The sequence below is a fragment of the Callospermophilus lateralis genome, chromosome 1, assembly GCF_048772815.1.
Source record: "Callospermophilus lateralis isolate mCalLat2 chromosome 1, mCalLat2.hap1, whole genome shotgun sequence".
Classification (NCBI taxonomy): domain Eukaryota; kingdom Metazoa; phylum Chordata; class Mammalia; order Rodentia; family Sciuridae; genus Callospermophilus; species Callospermophilus lateralis.
In genome coordinates this window covers 8,774,401-8,791,882 of record NC_135305.1, presented here as the reverse complement: position 1 = coordinate 8,791,882, position 17,482 = coordinate 8,774,401, and the positions used below count along the sequence as shown (strand labels likewise).

Here is a 17,482-nt window from a genome sequence, read left to right as displayed (position 1 = left end):
TAAGGACAAGTTTCAGCCCTTCAACCCTCTTCTTCCTTTAGGCTCAAAAGATTGCTGACTACTTTATACAAATACAGCCCTCTGCCTACCCTTCCCAGGATAAGCCCAGAAGAACCATCAGAATCACATAGTGGGTATAGTTCAGGCTCTGAAGTTAGGATCCCAACAGAGAGGACAACATCATGTTCCTGCATGGGAAAGAGAAAGTAATAACTAGTTTTTATTGAGTACTTGGAAGAGTAAATGAATTATGTGGTGGGATGCATAAATTAGCATCATAACTGAAAAATAAGTAGGACAGGCCAGGATTATACAAGGGAGCTTTACGCCACCATTGGCAAATTTTGAAGCAGTAAAAAGCAGGAATGGTGAAATGGTCAACCCACAAGGTGGGACTGGCCCCAGCACTGGTGTTATTAAAGGCTTAGCTATATTCAATTAAAACATATCCAAATCTTGGATTACTGGAAATTAGCGGCTAAATATGGAAATATCCCAAGGAAAAAGAACATTGAACAATGGTGTCAACAAGAGGTAGTGCTTGATCAGCATCAGCTGGAGTATTATTTCCTATCCCAGCAAGTTTCACACAGGGGGAGTCCAACATCCCGAGGGATGAAGGACAGCAGGCTGTGGAGCGAAGGCTGTCCCTACATGGCACCCAGGGACTCTCTCTCCCAAAGATGCTGTACCTAAGTGCCTGGTGCTCTCGTCCTCTCTTGTTTCTGATGCCCTAGAAATAAGCTTTTCCTTTCCCTCACAGAAATAAGGTGATAAAAAGCAGCTAGATGCAGTCAAACCTTGATGCAACAAAACAACATAGTTGTTAAGGTTAAAGATAAATTATATGCAGGGAGGTAACTGCATATGAGTATAAAAGTCCAACCTGCCCCCTTTTTGTAAAAGCCTTCTGAATCAAGCATCTTTTATTCCATATACTTCTGTCTTCTTTTCAAACCAACTGGAGCAATTCATATTAAGGGTCTTCTGCCTGGGTCCTTGAGAGGTCTGATTTTCTTTCTCGCAATTAGTTGATATTCCCTGTACAGACCTCTGTCTCCTGCCTATCTCAACAGTATGTCTCTCTTTGCCCTGGAGTGAGCTAAGTGAAAAGATGCATTTCTCTCACTCTTCCTGCCTTCCCCCACCTAGTTGTGCTTCCTTTTGACCTATTTCACCTGCTTCGCCAGGGAGGTTTGCTATTTCCTAGACAATCAGAGAGGTACTTCTTGTTTGCTCTCTTGGATGAGCTAATGTGGACATTTGACAGACACCCTGAGCAGTAGGTGAAAGGGGGCACTTGAGGATCAAAGGACACCTGGAGAAAGGAGTTCCCCAATTAGCCACTGATCACATCTTAAACCTTGGGGTCTGTGTACTGAGACCATAGTCCACCTTCTCAGAAGGGCATTGTGTTCAGCAATGAAATTAATAATAATGTGTTCTACAGCCTCCCAATAAAAGACATTAAATACAGGACAGTACATTTTTATTGAGTAATATTAAAACATTTACTTCCACATGCACTTGCTTTAACCAGCTTGAACAAATTAGTTATTCCCAGCAGATTATTCTCATTGGTAAAACCATAATAAAAGATTCTAGATCGTGGGCACTATTGTCACTGGCATTATAATTTTTATTTCAGAATCTCAGTAATCCAATATTCATCATCTAATTATAATTAAAATGCATGATTCTCTTAAGAATGCTTGGAACTATTTAAATGAATATGAACTTTATTAAAGGAATGAAAGAAAGAGATTAAAAGTATTCAAGAGGGTATTCTTTATTTTTTAAGAGCTGGAAAATTGCAATAGTAAGAAAGAAGGAACAGAGGAAAGCAACAGAAAAGTCTTAAAAAGAAAAATAAGCAAAGCCCATTTCTCATGCTCTATGGTGAGGTAATACAATATTAATTTAATTGTTCAGTTATGAAAAAATTAGCAAAAGCCATGAAGAACCTAGTAAGCGAAATGTTCCTTCAAGATGGAGTTAGGAATCTCTAATCTTTGTATTTCCCAGCAGACCAATGGCAGTGCCTTGAAACTTGGTAGGCACACAATAAATATTTGTTGAATGAAGAAGGAAGCATTCTGTCTGAAAATCAAGAAGTTCTTGAGTATTCTTTTTAAGTCAGCTTATAGATACAACTTTTCTGAAGTTCTATCTTTTGTAGAAATAAATCCTAAATGTGTGCCTCAGTCATGTTTGCCTGTTAGCACACCCTGCAGTCCCCACCCACATCACGCTGTTTAACACGATCAGCTCCCTAGCTTCTTTTGACCTTCTCTCATTTGAAGAGATTCCTATTTGAATCCAGTTAGAATGTATACACTTATTTAGAATGTTCACTTTTATGTGTTCTGCAAATTAATTTTGAAGCCAATGAAGCTATACAGCAGGTATCCCAGCTCAGGGAAAGGGTAGGAGCGTTGGCATGTTGCCTCTGTCTATTGTGAACTATTTGCTGTTATATAGAGAGTTTATCTTTCATCACTGGAAACTATAAACCCAAAGCCTTCTTTATAAAAATACTGAATTTGTGCTGAATTTTTCAGTTCTTAATGGAAATGATTATAAGCTGTTTGTGGAACAACACTGTAAAAAGAAGTGATGATGATGATTTTAATAATAGATTAAAGCATTAGATTGAACTGTATGAAGTGCCATTTTTGTATGTCAAACACATAAGACAATATTGAAATTTTCATATGGTTTAACCTACTATTTATTGAATGTTTACTATATGCTTAGCACAGTACCAAGAAACTTACAATCAGTTCAGTTGCTTAAATCTCACCAAAAAAAAAATTAAATTAAGGCAATTGGGAATTAAGTTAGGGAACATACCAATTTAAAAAGTAGACTTATAAACTGAATAGTTTCAGACTTCAGAGACTCTTTGCTTAAACAGAATGCTCAGGAAAAATATGTGAATATTGTAAATGATGTTACCAGAATTTTTCCTTCCAATTACTTAATTATGTCAACAAAAGTGTGACAGTAATATACACCATGGTTATTTCACAATACAAAGTGTCTTCTTTTAGAAAGGGGACATTTACATAAGGTACAGAGATAATTATGACTGCAATATCAATGTCAAGTTCTGTGGCTACAAAAATGACATTATCTTTACTCAAGGAAGTCACATTGCCGTTAGGAGGCCAGAGAATCATAAAATCTATCTCTGGTGTATCATTAGAGTCACATATTTATTGCTCACAAGAACAATCCAAACAAGGATGGATACCCAGTAGGAATGGACCTTGGAGACCAAGAGATAAATACTCAGAACCAGGAAGGTCCCGGGAAACCTCCAGTCTATGTCAACCACAACCGTATTGTCCATATAAGCAAATTGCCATGGGACCCCAGAGGAGGAAGCAATTAATCCATCTTGGAGGGGTTAGGGAAGGACTCAGAGAAGCCATGACAATAGGACAAGGCTGTAAGAATGAGTGGGTGTCATTAGGCAGGGAAATAAGGAAGACTCCCCTAAAAATGGACCCCCTCCAAACATGTGTGACAGAGAACAGTGTTGACCAATAGTAGATGGTGTTTGTGGCAAGAGGTAAGGAGCAGTGCTGTGCCGCAGTCTGGCTGGGCACAAATCACAAGCCACTGAAGCAGGAACAAACTTTATTTCTGAACTCCACCAGCACACTCCACACACGCTCCAGGGACCTCCCCGAATGCCACACGCTCCTCCAGGAACCAGCAACCAGAAATAACCCTCCTCCGGCAGTTTCCCAACCAATGGGAACTCTCCGGGAATCCCCAAGAGCTCAAGCGGAACTCAACGGGTACTCCACCGGAACTCATCATCTTAATGGCTCGCTAGCGTCGCCTCTCAACCACTACTTCTGGCAAAAATGCCATGCATCATCCAGACTCGGCTGTGGCCCTCAACGGTGCTGTATTTCACCCAGCATCCCTGGAAGCCCCAGACACACGGAATGTTGAAGTGGTCACTTGGGTTCCTGTTCTGAAGGGACCAAGACTGGGAATTAGCACACCCACGCGGTCCCCACTCAGATCACGCTGTGTAACTCGACCAGGTCCCTAGCTCCTTTTGACCCTCTCCCATTCAGTACTTCCAAAGATAACTGTCCTTCTGACCTCTATTACTTTATTACTTTAGTTATCTGTGCTTAGTTTTGACCATATAAGTAGAATCATTGACCGTATAAACAGAATCACTGAGCATAAACTATCGTGTGTCTGACTTTTCCATCAGTATTACCTTTTAGAGATTTGTGCAGAAGCATTTTATTTCATTACTGTGTTATTCATTATGTGAATATATCACAATTTATTTATTGTTCCTCTGACAATGGACATCTAGGCTGAGTAGCTTTTTGTTTTATTTCTTTCCCCCAAAGGAAGGAAAGTTAATTGAGTTGGTTATATTAGAGAAGCCTGAGAATTGGAACATCCTTGCTGATTTAGACAAAAACACTGGGTGGTGGGAAGGTGTGTGGGGGGCAGATATGGAATCCGTAACTGAGGTATGAAGGATTTGCCCATGTCCCTACCTTTCTGGGTCTTAATCTCATTTTTTGCATTCTAAAGCTCTAGAGATCATTTCCCATTAAGCTGTTTGAGAAGCCACAGAATAAATGCCAAACTCTATGCTTCACTCATTGGCATAATGTCAATTAATGTACATTTCTTGAAAGAAAGTTCTTTTTCCCAGGATGTTGGGTTAAACAAAGCAACATATGCTTTACTCAGCTCAGAAATTCTCATAGTCTTTATAACTCAACTGGGCACTTGGGTTCTCCAAGGGTGAAATATAAAATATAGAGAATATTTCCTACACTTAGGAGGCCAAACATCTTCCCCCACCCCCAGAAAATTTATTATCATTTTTCAGATTTAATATTTCCTAAGATCCATAATAAAAAATTTGAAACAACTTTATGGACTGAATCACGTGACCCCCTAAAATTTACCTATGAAAGGCTGAAGCCCTAATGTGACTGTATGAGGAAACAGGACTTCCAAGAAGGTCACTGAGGTCAAATGAGGTCGTAAGGGTGATGTCCTGATCCAATAGAATTGGCGCCCTTACAAGAAGAGGAGACACCAGAGAGCCAGTGCGCGTGCCCCCTGTGCCCCAACATGTGCACAAAAGGAAAGACCTTGTGAGGGTACAGCCTTCTGCAGGCAGGAAGAGGCCTCACCAGAAGCTAGACCCCCTGGCACCTGGACTTCCACCTTGAAAACTGTGAAGAAAAGAATGTAAAAGCCACACAGTCTGCAATGGCTTTAGTGGCAGCCAGGGCAACCTAACCCAACCATCTCAAGGTCAGCATGGTCCTCAGAACTTGGCGCACCTCAAGGAAAGGGGATGGTTTACTCTGCCACAGGCCTGTTGCATCACTTCCCTTTCCCCATAAGAAGCTGTGGGGATTTCAACCTTCCCGTCCTCAGGAAAAAAAAAATGAATCCACACAAACACACTCAGGGGCTTTATTCACTCCCTAAAACAGTTGCTGAATTAAGTCATGGGTGTTTAAGATTTGCATAGCCCCACCAGTTCAGGCCCCTCATTCCTGTCTTTGATATAATTGCTAAGCCCTCCATTAACTGTGATGGATTTTTATTACCTCCCTTCTGAGGAGAGGATTTATATGTCTTTTAATTTGTGTAAGTTGGACTGCATCATAAATGGCTCACTCTCGACCAAGCCGTAAGCTTGGCAAGAGAAGACCTTGTTTATTAAAATCTAATTAACAGAAGTTTCAGAATGTCCCTGAGTGGGTTACTGAATTTCTCTTTTTTCTCCAAACTCAACAAAGATCAAATATCCAACTGGCTGTAGTTAACCGCAGGCTCAGAACCTCACTGTGACAGGATTGGCCAGTTCTTCTGTTAGTTTCAGTTGTTTCCTCCGAGGATGCAGCCCAAGACTCATTCCCTACGATACTTTGGCCACCATACTTCATAAAAGCCATGTGCTTGATGATTCATGGTTTGAAGAAAGAGGTGCTGGTGCTCTTTGTTCTCCACATCTAAAGCAAGATGATGCTGAAATCTCAGGTGTTTCCCAAACCAAGGTCAGAATGTTGTTAATCAGGTGCTACTTTAAGTCACTCTCTGAACAAAGTTACACACTACCTGTGCAAATAGACAGGAGTACTCATGGCTTTTTGCTTTCAAGCTGGGAAAATAATGTTGGCAATGGGATAAAACGTAATGAGTTGATTCAGTTCCCAGTCTATCGAAAAAGATCTCTTAATGCTAAAACCCCTTTAGTTTCCACCCTATTGCTTCTTCCATTTCTCATTCCAACTTCAAAACAAGAGTTTAGGGCTTGTCTCTGCTTTCTCAATTCCTATATAATTATTGCACCAAATTCTTTGCAGTATGCCCACCGGGGTCTCCATATTGATATACCTGACATGCTCTCTTAATTTTTTGATACAAGACATTTTGCAATGTTAAAAATATTTTACCTGTTTTTCCCTCAGAAGTTCTCTGTTCCCTTGGTTTATATCACTCATTGTTTTTGTTTTTTACTTCCTCCCAGATTTTAGATCCTTTATTTTAAATTTCCTTGGTTTCTCCTTCCTCCTTCATGCCTGACACTGATGGCGATCTTTAGGCTCTTTCCTTGGTCGACTCTCACTCATGTAAGAGGTTTTTCAAGTTTTACTTTTACTTGTACCATCTCATCCTAAAGAACAAGTGCTTATCATTATTGTAGCCAAGGTGGTGTACCGTTTACAGATATTTACATCCCTCGGCATTTTTGAAATATTGATAACATGAAAAGAAGTATTAATCAGGCGCATGGGGAACACCTGTACCTCCCAGCTACCCAAGAGGCTGAGGCACTAGAACTTCAAGTTTAACACCAGCCTCAGCAACTTAGCAAAACCCTTTGTCCAAAAAAAAAAAGTGTTGGGGATGTAGTTCAGGGGTAGGGCACTTGCATAAGGTCCTGGGTTCAATCCCCAGTGCTGCAAAATAATTAAGCAAAAATATTGATCATCTTAAAGGCCTTACCAAATTCAGAGACAGGTAAAAGCTTCCCCTTCAAACTAGACTTTTGTGTTCACTAGTGGAGCATAGAGACCTGCTGAGATGAAGTAGGAATGATTAAGTATATTAAGGATGATGTGATGTTTGTAGAGAAAAGGTGTGGTGATCAATATGAGAATCATTTATATTGATGTGTTACTTGGAAAGAGCTTTAGATATGACCACAAGAAGGAAAAACAATACTTCTTGGTTGAAAAAAGAATACATATATCATTGGAAACTTACACCTTTTGGTATGGTCAAACCCATGAAATAAAAACTCAAGGCCCATTCCCTTATCCTGAGGCCAAACCTGTCAGGTCTGATGTTGTGAGTGGGCAAAGGAAGTGGAAAATTGATCACTGTCTTTCATGTTTAAAGAGCTCTCTGGAAACGGTGGAGGAAGAATTTACACGGATTAGATAAAAAATTTGATATTATAAAAATTGTCTAGTTTTAGAATTCCTTCTATATCCAGGGAAGAAGTCATAAGTTGGGTTTTTCCAGAATGTGAACTAAAACCCCTTTAGTTTCCACCCTATCGCTTGTTTCATTTCTCATTCCAACTTCAAAACAAAGGTTTAGGAGTTGTCTCCACTTCCTCAATTCCCGTGTAATCACTCCACATTCAACGCTGAGTGCCAGGCTTGCCAGTGTGACCCAGGGAAGCTCCTCAGATGACGGAGGGAAGCCATTCCTAGAGCGCGCGCTCCACCCAAGCACAGTACACGTCTTCTGGAGCCAGAAGACACGAGGTACAACCAAATCACGTGAGCCTGGAGGACCCCCGTCTAGTGTCCAGGTGAAGGCACACAGAGGTGTGGGCCATGGCCTCCCTTCAGAGGAGTTCTGTGCATGGCCGTGTGTGTGTGTGTGTGTGTGTGTGTGTGTGTGTGTGTGTGTGGGCAAGATGCAGAGCATGTGAAATGAAGCCAGCCATGTGCCGCCTTTGAAGAATCCCACCTGGGGGCCGCCCAGGCAGGAGGGAGGAGGGAGGTGAACTTCACAAAACCAGGAAAGGCCAGAAAGGGACAGGTGTATGTGTGTGTGTCATTCCAATTCCTGCCTCGGTGTTTTAGTTAGAAACAAAGCTTAAAACACACTCAGAAGAGCCCGGCTACTCAGCCTAATTTTCAAAAATGGACTTAACTAGCCTAAAAAAATATTTTCCCATTGACTACTTCTGAGATGCTGGGAGTTGGCCATTAATTGCTAGAAACAAAAATATATAGAAATAGCAAGGAAACTGCACATCAAGGGACCCTCACGTTACTCATGCATCTCGGAGCCATGATTCACCAAAACAAGGATCACTTGCCTGGGAGAGTATGAATGTACATAGTCAAAGGAAAATGTCAGTGATCCAAATTAATTTTCCATCCAGGGAGATAATTTTCCTGTACATAAAAATAATAGATTTCCATATTATTTAAAGTAATAATTGTAATTATTTTAGCAGAACTTGAGAATCGTAAATATATCTACTCCTCTTTAACTTTAGAGCATTGGAGATTTGGTCTGTTTTTTCCTAGCTTAGCTACTAACCGGTTGAGGACCTAAAACCAGGGCTTGTTCTATTCCTACTCTGTTACCTCTGGAATGTGCAGCTAATAACTAGATCAGTATCCAGTATCTATGCTGGATACTGTTCTAGTGGCTTCTGGGCGACTCTGTAGGACCCTAAAGTCCTACCTTCAAAGGGCCCATACCATCAGTGACCCCACTCCATGACAAATAGACCTGACACCTAACGTGGTTTATGCCACATACAGAAGGATGTCAAATTTGTTCAATCACAACTTCCTGCTCTAGAGTTAAATACACGTACACAAAAGCAGAATCAAAGAACCATATCATAGCACATCTATGTAAAAAAATATTGCTCAGATAAATTAGCCAATTTACCTTTATATAGACACAGAGTCTTAAAGACTCATCTAAGTCTTACGTCGTTTTGCTACATTAGTGATTTATGAAACTCCTAATTAAATATTTCTTTCTAAAGAAAAAAATAAATAAAACCTCAATTACAGAGAAAGAATAATCAAAGTGTTTCAAGGGCTTTCAAGAAACTCCACCATGAGACAGGGCTGCTTTCCATCTCTCATCATTAATAGGAAGCCTCATTAACTGGCATGTGTGTTTATTCCTGTGTTTATTTAATCATCAAGAACCATGCAGAGCCAGCCACTTCTAAGTGCCTACTTGTGTTTACTTTATAAAGTTTCATGAAACAATACATCTGCCCTCAGGGAACTTGCATTCCAGAAAGGCAAATCAAAGAAGAGTATTTTGCATAAAATCTCCAAATGACTACAATGGCTTTCTGAGACAGTCTAACCTGAACAGAGAATTGTCTAGCATTTATAAAAGTCCTGAGCTATCCCCACTGAAAAGGAGTAATTGAATCTGTAATCACCTTCATTTCATAGGGGACACAGGCATGGATTCTGAAGATCTGATCATGAAGGTTGTTTTCTTAATTACTCTGATTGCTTTGTAAGGAACACAATCCTGTGGCCCTAAGGAAGGCTCAATAGTCAATGGTGACTGAGGACACCACTGGAAGTATCTAGAAAGTTCTTTATTGTGTTTTTAGACAGGTGTGTTATTTACTTCACCCTCTGACGGTGGCGTGATGCTGTGACTGCCTTGTGTGTTCTATGAACACAGCCCTGGACTACAGGTAGACATGATTTTTGTACACAGAGGAAATGCAAACCCACACCGTGGTTGGCTTGGGGGGCTTCCCTTTTAAGAACGCAGTCCCCTCCACCTAACCATCCCGGGGAACATTCCTTTCTCTCCCCACTCCAGCCTCCACCATTCATGGAGATCTCATTTATAGGAGTAGCCCTTTGTCTTGTCCAAAGACAGTATTATTGCAAACTTAATTTAAGGGTCTAATGTAGGACAGATGAGGCTGGACACCAGAGAATTTTCAGGAAGCAGGTTGATTGGCTGCAAGGTCCAGAGGGGGCAATTGCCTAAAATTCTCTGGACCTTGAGTCTGGAAATTCCTTTAGAATTTTTCACTGACCCCAACCTGTAACCCCTGTAAATTCTTTTACTCTGTGGGAGGAGGGGTTTGAAGGTTTATATGACAAGTGCATTTTGTTGCATTTTTCAGGTGAGACAGAGGTTTTAAAAGTTTGGGTTTTTTTTCTGCAAACCTGGCATTTTCAAAAACGAGGAAGCTACAAACCACAATGCCCTCTGCAGAAGTTTTTGCTGATATCCTGTGTAAAAACCTTTCTGACAAGAAGAGAAACTTATATGTTATGAATACGGTGGGGGTTTCTGCTTAATTATGGTAAGGGTCTTCTAAGTGGGGGTCTCTAGTCTGCTTCAGGTCTAACTAGTTTTTTTATTATCATTTCTGGGTTTAGGCCACACCTTATTCTTTGGACACAATGGACACGCTGATGAACTGAGCAGAGCAAGTTGACTTTATAGACAGAAAAGGGCTGAAGAAAGCAGAAACAGAGATCAGAGTGTGGGCTAGTTGTGTGGAAGTTACTTTCTTTACAGGGTTAAAACAGCAGACTTCTTAGCATGCTGGCTCAGGTCAATGGCCAATTCAGATTAGCTGCTTTGAAATCTCCAGTGATTTGGAAAAATGGTGTGTGTTGAGGTTGCGTTTTATCACGTGGCACATAGCACAAGTGACTCTATACTGGTTTAGTCTGAACTGCTGGGGCCCAGGACAGGAGCCTCGTCTAAAACAATAGTCTGCCCTAGCTCTGTTGAGCATGCTCGTTAAGGCATTGCTTCTACTAAAAAGGCATGGAAAAAAATGTTTTGTCACAGTATTTTCTAGGAGAGATTTTAATAGGACCACAACAGAAGAGTGGGCACATTCCTTTTTAAGAGAAAGGTGGCTGTTCACATCCCCAGAGCAGAGAAGATACAGAAAGATTAAGTTGGAGACAATAAAATAAAAACTCTCATTTACTTTAAAATAATATTAAACTAGAATGAGTATTGACTCCAGTGTATAAGTTTCCTGTACTTTTTTAGATAACATTAGACATAAATTTTTAGGCAATCATATAGAGTTTGTTATTATACCATGGAGTGGCCTCTCGTTCCCGGGTAGAGTCTGTCTCACTTTGTGTAATAAATGTTTTCCTGAATGATTATTTTGGAATCCAAATAATCTGTTAACTGTTGGGACATAATATTTCCAGAGAGTGAAGGAACTCCTTGAGGTAAAGATTTGATGCTAAAAGTGTTGGCATTTGAGGGATATTATAAGTGCAAATAGTGACCATTGAACAGAACTGACCATTAATCATGTTCTGGAGTCCCAAGAATGTTTGGTTTCAATGCGGTACAGTCCCTCATTTTGAAGCTAGTTTGGGACTGTGACGGGTGTTACAGGTTGGAGTAAGTGACAAATTCTAAATGAAGACTGGAAAAGAGACTAGAGCATAGATAAAATGGATAAAACATTTTATGCTATTTTGAAATTTTAACTTGTTAAATTTTTATGTTAATTAAAAATAATCTTTTTTTTTTTTTTTTTTAAAAAAGAATGTTTATAGAAGTCAGGGTGAAGAGAACAGACTAAATGAGGGTGTTCCAAAAGAGGTGTTCCAGCCAGGCGTGGTAGCACACAGCGGTATTCCCAGAGGCTCAGGAGGCTGAGGCAGGAGGAGCGTGAGTTCAAAGCCAGCATCAGCAAAAGCTGGGTGCTAAGCAACTCAGTGAGACCTGTCTCTAAATAAAATACAAAAGAAATAAAAATTTTACAAAATGGCTGGGGGTGTGTTTCAGTGGCCAAGGGACCCTGAATTCAATTCCTGGTACCTGCCCCCCCAAAAAAGAGGTGTTATGAGATCTGATCTAGGAGAGAGGGCCAGTGGAATACGTACATATACTTCATATTCTTACAAAACTTTTAAAACAGGGTAAAGTGTTCAAAACAGGGAGTTGTCTTGAAGAATTGTATTCCCCATTGCTAGGCTGGCATTTGCAACTATCTATAGTTTTGGGTTTTTTTTTAAGAATTTATAGATATGTGATTTATATACCATAATATTCATCTAATTTAAGTATATGCTTCAAAGATCTTAAGTAAATTTACTGACTTGTGCAATAAATCACCACAATACAGAGTTGGGACATTCCCATAACTCCTATTACATTGTGCAAATATTGTGGAGGGTCCTCTGGTAAGATTCCTCTTTACCACTCATCTGTTTCTAGCCCCAGATCCAGGTGACCTCTAATCTACTTGCTTCTTCTATAGATTTTCCTTTTCTGGGCATTTTATTTAGGTGGAATTATAGAATATATTATCTTCTGTGGGTGGTTTCTGTCACTTACCATAGTTTGTTGAGGTTTATTCATGTCGTAACATGGATCCATGTCTCACTACTTTACATTAATGAGTAATATTCCATTATATGGACATACTACATTTGTTGTATCCATTCATTTGTTTATGGAAATTTGGGTTGTTTTCATTTGGGGGCTAATATAAATAAAGCTGCTATAAATATCTCCTTAAAATCAGTTTAAAATTTTAACAAACATCTCTCTCTATCCCCCCATCCTCATAGCCTACCTAAAAGTCTTCATGTGGACATATGTTTTCATTTCCCATGTAAATGCACAGGGTGGAATTATTGGGTACATGGTAAATCTATGTTTGACTTTATAAGAATCTGTCAAAATGCTCTCAAAAGTGTACCTACAATGTATGATGAATCTCCAAATCCTTGTCAATCAGTGTCATTGTCTGTCTTCTTAACTGTGGCTATCCTGTAGGTGGGAAATGCCATCTCAGTGTAATTTTTTTTTTCGGGGGTGGGGAGGTGGATAGAACCAGGGATTGAACTCAGGGGCACTCAACCACTGAGCCACATCCCCAGCCCTAATTTGTATTTTATTTAGAGACAGGGTCTCACTGAGTTGCTTAGCGCCTTGCTTTTGCTGAGGATGGCTCTGAACTCTCGATCCTTCTGCCTCAGCCTTCTGAGCCACTGGGATCACAGGCAGATGCCGTTGCACCCGGCTCAGTATGGTTTCAAACAAATTTTCCTAGTGACTAATAATGTTAAGTGTCTTCTCATTTGTTTATTTCACATTTCTACTTTTTTTTGTGTGAGACACTTTCTGTAGCTAAAACTTTTGTTCCCTGGGTTCTTTCCAGAAATTTCTAGCTGAGGTGATGCAGTAGTATCGGGGAACTATAAAGACTCCACAAAGGAGTCCTCTGATGGGATTGTGAGACACACTCCTAGTGGGACTTTCACAGCATCTGGAAGATAAGCAGGCTCACAATTGTAGCAGCTCCAGACAGTTATTTTTAAATTGTTTAAATGCTTTTCTTTTCACTGAGCTAAGAGTAAGACCGAGCTGCCTAGAGGCTGGTCTGCTTTCCCAGCAGGCAGAGGAAAAACAGAAGAGCAAAAGGGAATTTCTCAGGGAAGCAAAAGGCAATGCCAGATGAAAGGTGCAAAATCTGTGGGATCGAGCTCCTCTTCAGCCCAGGGCTGAGGGCCACGGAGAGCCCGAGTTCAGAGCCTATTGGAAAAGGATGACAGGGTGTTCCTAATGTGCAGGCGTCCTGTCAGATGTGATTAGCTCATTATGCTAACTGGTTTACTGAGTATCCCCTAAATTAGATTGACCTCAATCTCCAAAGAGCATAAAATCAATGGTCTAGTTTTGCTTACTAAAAACAAAAAATTCACACTGGGTCCTAAGATGGACATCAGGTGGACACTGTGGAGGGTTCCTATCCGGATCTGAGGTCACGTGGAAGTGGGTTGTGCTGAAGAATCAGGTCAGGAACTTTTGTCAAATTACTTTGTTGGCATCTATGAGTGTGTCTCCGCTACCAATGTGAGCGCTCACTGCTTTGTGAATTTCATACACCTCTTTTCTTTTTTTCTTCCCCAATTAGGTAAGGGCTATCAGAGGGCTATAACTATTCCCCGTGCTGCACTCTGTTAAAACTTCGGTGGTTGATTTAGGTCTCAGGTAGCTCTGGGGGGCTCATTTGCTCAGTGTGGAGATGGAGGAGGTCAAGGGCAAGTCAGACTGCAGACATCCTTTAACTTAGGACTTACGTGAAACATCAACGTTTCAGACTAGCTAAGTGCATTTTTAAAATCACCTTCTCACCTCATCTAAATGAGAACTAAGAGAAAATGCTTCTAACTGACGCAGTGATTTCTTATTTTATTCTGAAATTTTCCTCCTTAGAAAGTCCTAGAATGTGATACAGATAGTTTAGAATTGAATCTATGCTGTACCACTTATGCCCTGGTGACTGGGATCAAAATACATGCTCTAGTTATCATTCTGTTATCAGTGAAATGTGGGGTAATATATATTACTAAGTGTAATTAGCAAATCAAGATTTTAATTTTCAGTATTATTGACCAATAATACGAAATTGATTGTATGGACAAAAATGTGGCTTATCAGTTTCTATTATCCCTGATGCTCATCACTTTTTATAGAAAAGTAATTGAGTAATGGCCAGTTTTTGCATCAAAAAATAAGTCCAAACTCATTTATAGAATTATTATGAAGATTTTAAATTCCCAATTATGAAAGCATATGATTTCTTATTAGGTTAAACACATACAAATATTGGCAACAGTGATTGGAATATTTCAAAAGGTTTATTTTTAAAATACTCTTACCTTAGCCCATATTTCCCTATAAGGGAGTTACTTTCTCACTCATCACAAAAAGACAAACAGAGCCAAGCACTGGCCCATACCTAGTGCACCCTGACTTCTCAGATGCTGCAGGAGGAATTATACAATTGGTACAATTGGTACAAAACTCTTGGGAAAGGTGCTCAAAATTATCCACTAAAGCTAAACATACTTTTTGACCCAGCATTTCTAATTTTGGGTAAATGTCTAACATAGGTAAATGCTAATAAGTAACACACTTATAAGGAAGTTCTTGGCAGCATTATTCACCATCAGCAAACACTGGAGACGAGCAATCACAACAGGAACATGCTCATTTTCATTTTTCAAATTTTTATTAATATAATCTCTTATTCAATTTTTTTTTAATTATTTGAAAAATTTTAAATATTTTTAATAAAATGGTAGTTATCCATGTCCTGACTGTAGGGAGGGGAGAGAAGAGGTGCTTCTGGGGTGCTGGAAGTGTTCCTGACCTGTATCGGAGGCATGGTTACACTGGTGTATCCATGAACCACATGTGACATATATGTGGAGGTGGATATAAAAATTGGTTCCACTGTACTGTCCAGATTTTCGTGAGCATTATGCATTTTATTACAGAATGTCGTGAGGACATTCCCACTCAGATTCATGTTTTTGTAAAACTCCCCATGCAATCTTGCCTATGAGGGTAGCTGAACAGTGAGAATGCCCGCAGCCGCACAGCCCACCCTTCCCAACAGGAGGCATATCTGCTTGAGCAAACTGATGCAGGACAGAGCAAGTTCAATCAAAAAGTCAATTACTAATTAAGTTTAGTTCTTTTATGTAAATTGAGGTTGAGATGTTCCTCTCATTTATACTCAGTACATCTACCCCGGCCCTCCTTTTCCCCTTTCCTTGTCTATTATACCCTGGACACCTGAGTTAGGCCACACTTGCTGCCCGTGATTGTCAGTAGGATATTTACCCAATAAATTTCTGGAGGAATTGTACATAAAGATGATTTAAGCAGAAAGCTGCAGATTTTTTTTTCCTGTGAAGGGCTAAACAATAAACATTCTAAGCCCTTGGGACCAGTCTAAGCCCTTGGGGCCAGATGGTCTCTGTCACAACTTCAAATCTCAAGTAATAGCATGCAGCCATGGACAACATTATTTTTTTAAATGGCTTTCTTTCAATAAAACTCTATTATGGATACTGACAACGAATTTTATATCATTTTCATGTCACTAAATATCTTCTTCTTTTTTTAATAACCATTTAAAAACATAAAAATCAATCTTAGCTTCTTGGACATACGAAAGAAAGCAGGGAACAAGGAATTTGGTTTCCAGGACTTATTTGCAGAGCCCTGATTTAGAGTCATGCAATTCTAAGTGATAGACATCTCCTAAAGGATCTCTGCCCCATGTCCCATGGGAATACAATACATGGTTTCCACTTGATTGTCATATTTCAGTGTGTGGTTGAAGGAGACTTCATTTCTCATTCCTTTAAGGAACACTAGATAACAAAATTAATATAAAAGCCTTTGCTTCCTCTTTGACATGGTTTTTTAAAATATTTTTTAGTTGTAGATGGACATAATACCTTTATTTTGTTTTGTTTTTGTAAATTTTTTTTTAATGTGGTGCAGGGGATCGAACCCAGTGCCTCATGCATGCTAGGTGAGCACTTTACCACTGAGCCACAGCCCCAGCACCTTTGACATGATTTTAATACATACAACTTCCATTCACATATTTGCAACATGATCATTGGTAGCCACAGTATTGATAATAAGCACAGGACTTGTCTAGATGATGTTAGTTCATATTTGATAAACAATTTTTTTTAGAAAAATTTTATTATGGAAACTTGAAAACAGTGAAATAACTAAGGCAGTGTAATTAATATATATATATATATATATATATATTTGAGGCCCATTAACTAAGTTCCCGTGCCTCCTCCTTTCTGGGTTTCTTGAGGCCTGACACAAGAGGGAGCCTGTGTTTGCTGACATTCTACATCAGAGGACAAGTAGCCACTCCTTAGGGCTGAGTTTCTTCAGGGCAGGTTCACAGGTTGGCTCCTCCCAATTCCCTGCACTATGCCTAGAGATGTGAATGGCAAATCTTGAGCCTGATTACTGAGCTGTGTCGCTCATTCTTGGATTATTCAAAATCAGAGTTCATAGCTGTTATTTATGTTCACACATTGAACGATGCAAACTATCATATAAAAGGGGAACTTCGCAGCACGATTTCAAACTGTTCTGTGCCTTTCAGTTGTCGAGCCCCAAATGAGAGAGGGAATCCCTTAGCCACAGCAGCAGAAAAGCTGGGTGGGCCCCAGTTAGGTGAAATCTGCTGCACAAGACCAAAAACACAGTGCTGCGCATAACTCACCTCCGTCCACCAGGAACATCTCCTGGGCCCGTGCGCACTGTCCTAGAAGCAGTACCTCACTGCTAGCCCTATGCTCTTGGTTTATGTTGGGTGGGTAGAGGGTAGAGTTGGGAGACCTGAAAACAGGTAAGGCCAGGTAGGGTAAACATGAGCCTGGGCTTGAATCTCAGATGCACTCCTCATTATAGATGGAAATGGATACTTCCTAGCACCTGCTCATTGTTAGAACCTTCACATTAACTACTTCGGTTGTTAAAGTGAACAAGAGGTGACCACGACACCCAAAATGTTCTTTATTGAGCAGACGCACAGCAGGCAAAAATCTCCCTAAGGAACTGCTTCAAAGCAATTAAGGACACAAAGGATTTTTTAAATGGGTTGTTTCATATA

The 17,482-nt window shown here is 40.0% G+C and overlaps 1 protein-coding gene across 1 annotated transcript in view; it reads left to right on the top strand.

Annotated features, from left to right (window-relative positions):
- Cntnap2 (contactin associated protein 2) overlaps nucleotides 1–17,482 on the top strand; it is a 1,322,317-nt gene that overhangs the window by 956,943 nt on the left and 347,892 nt on the right. The gene's annotated exons all lie outside the window — the stretch shown is intronic.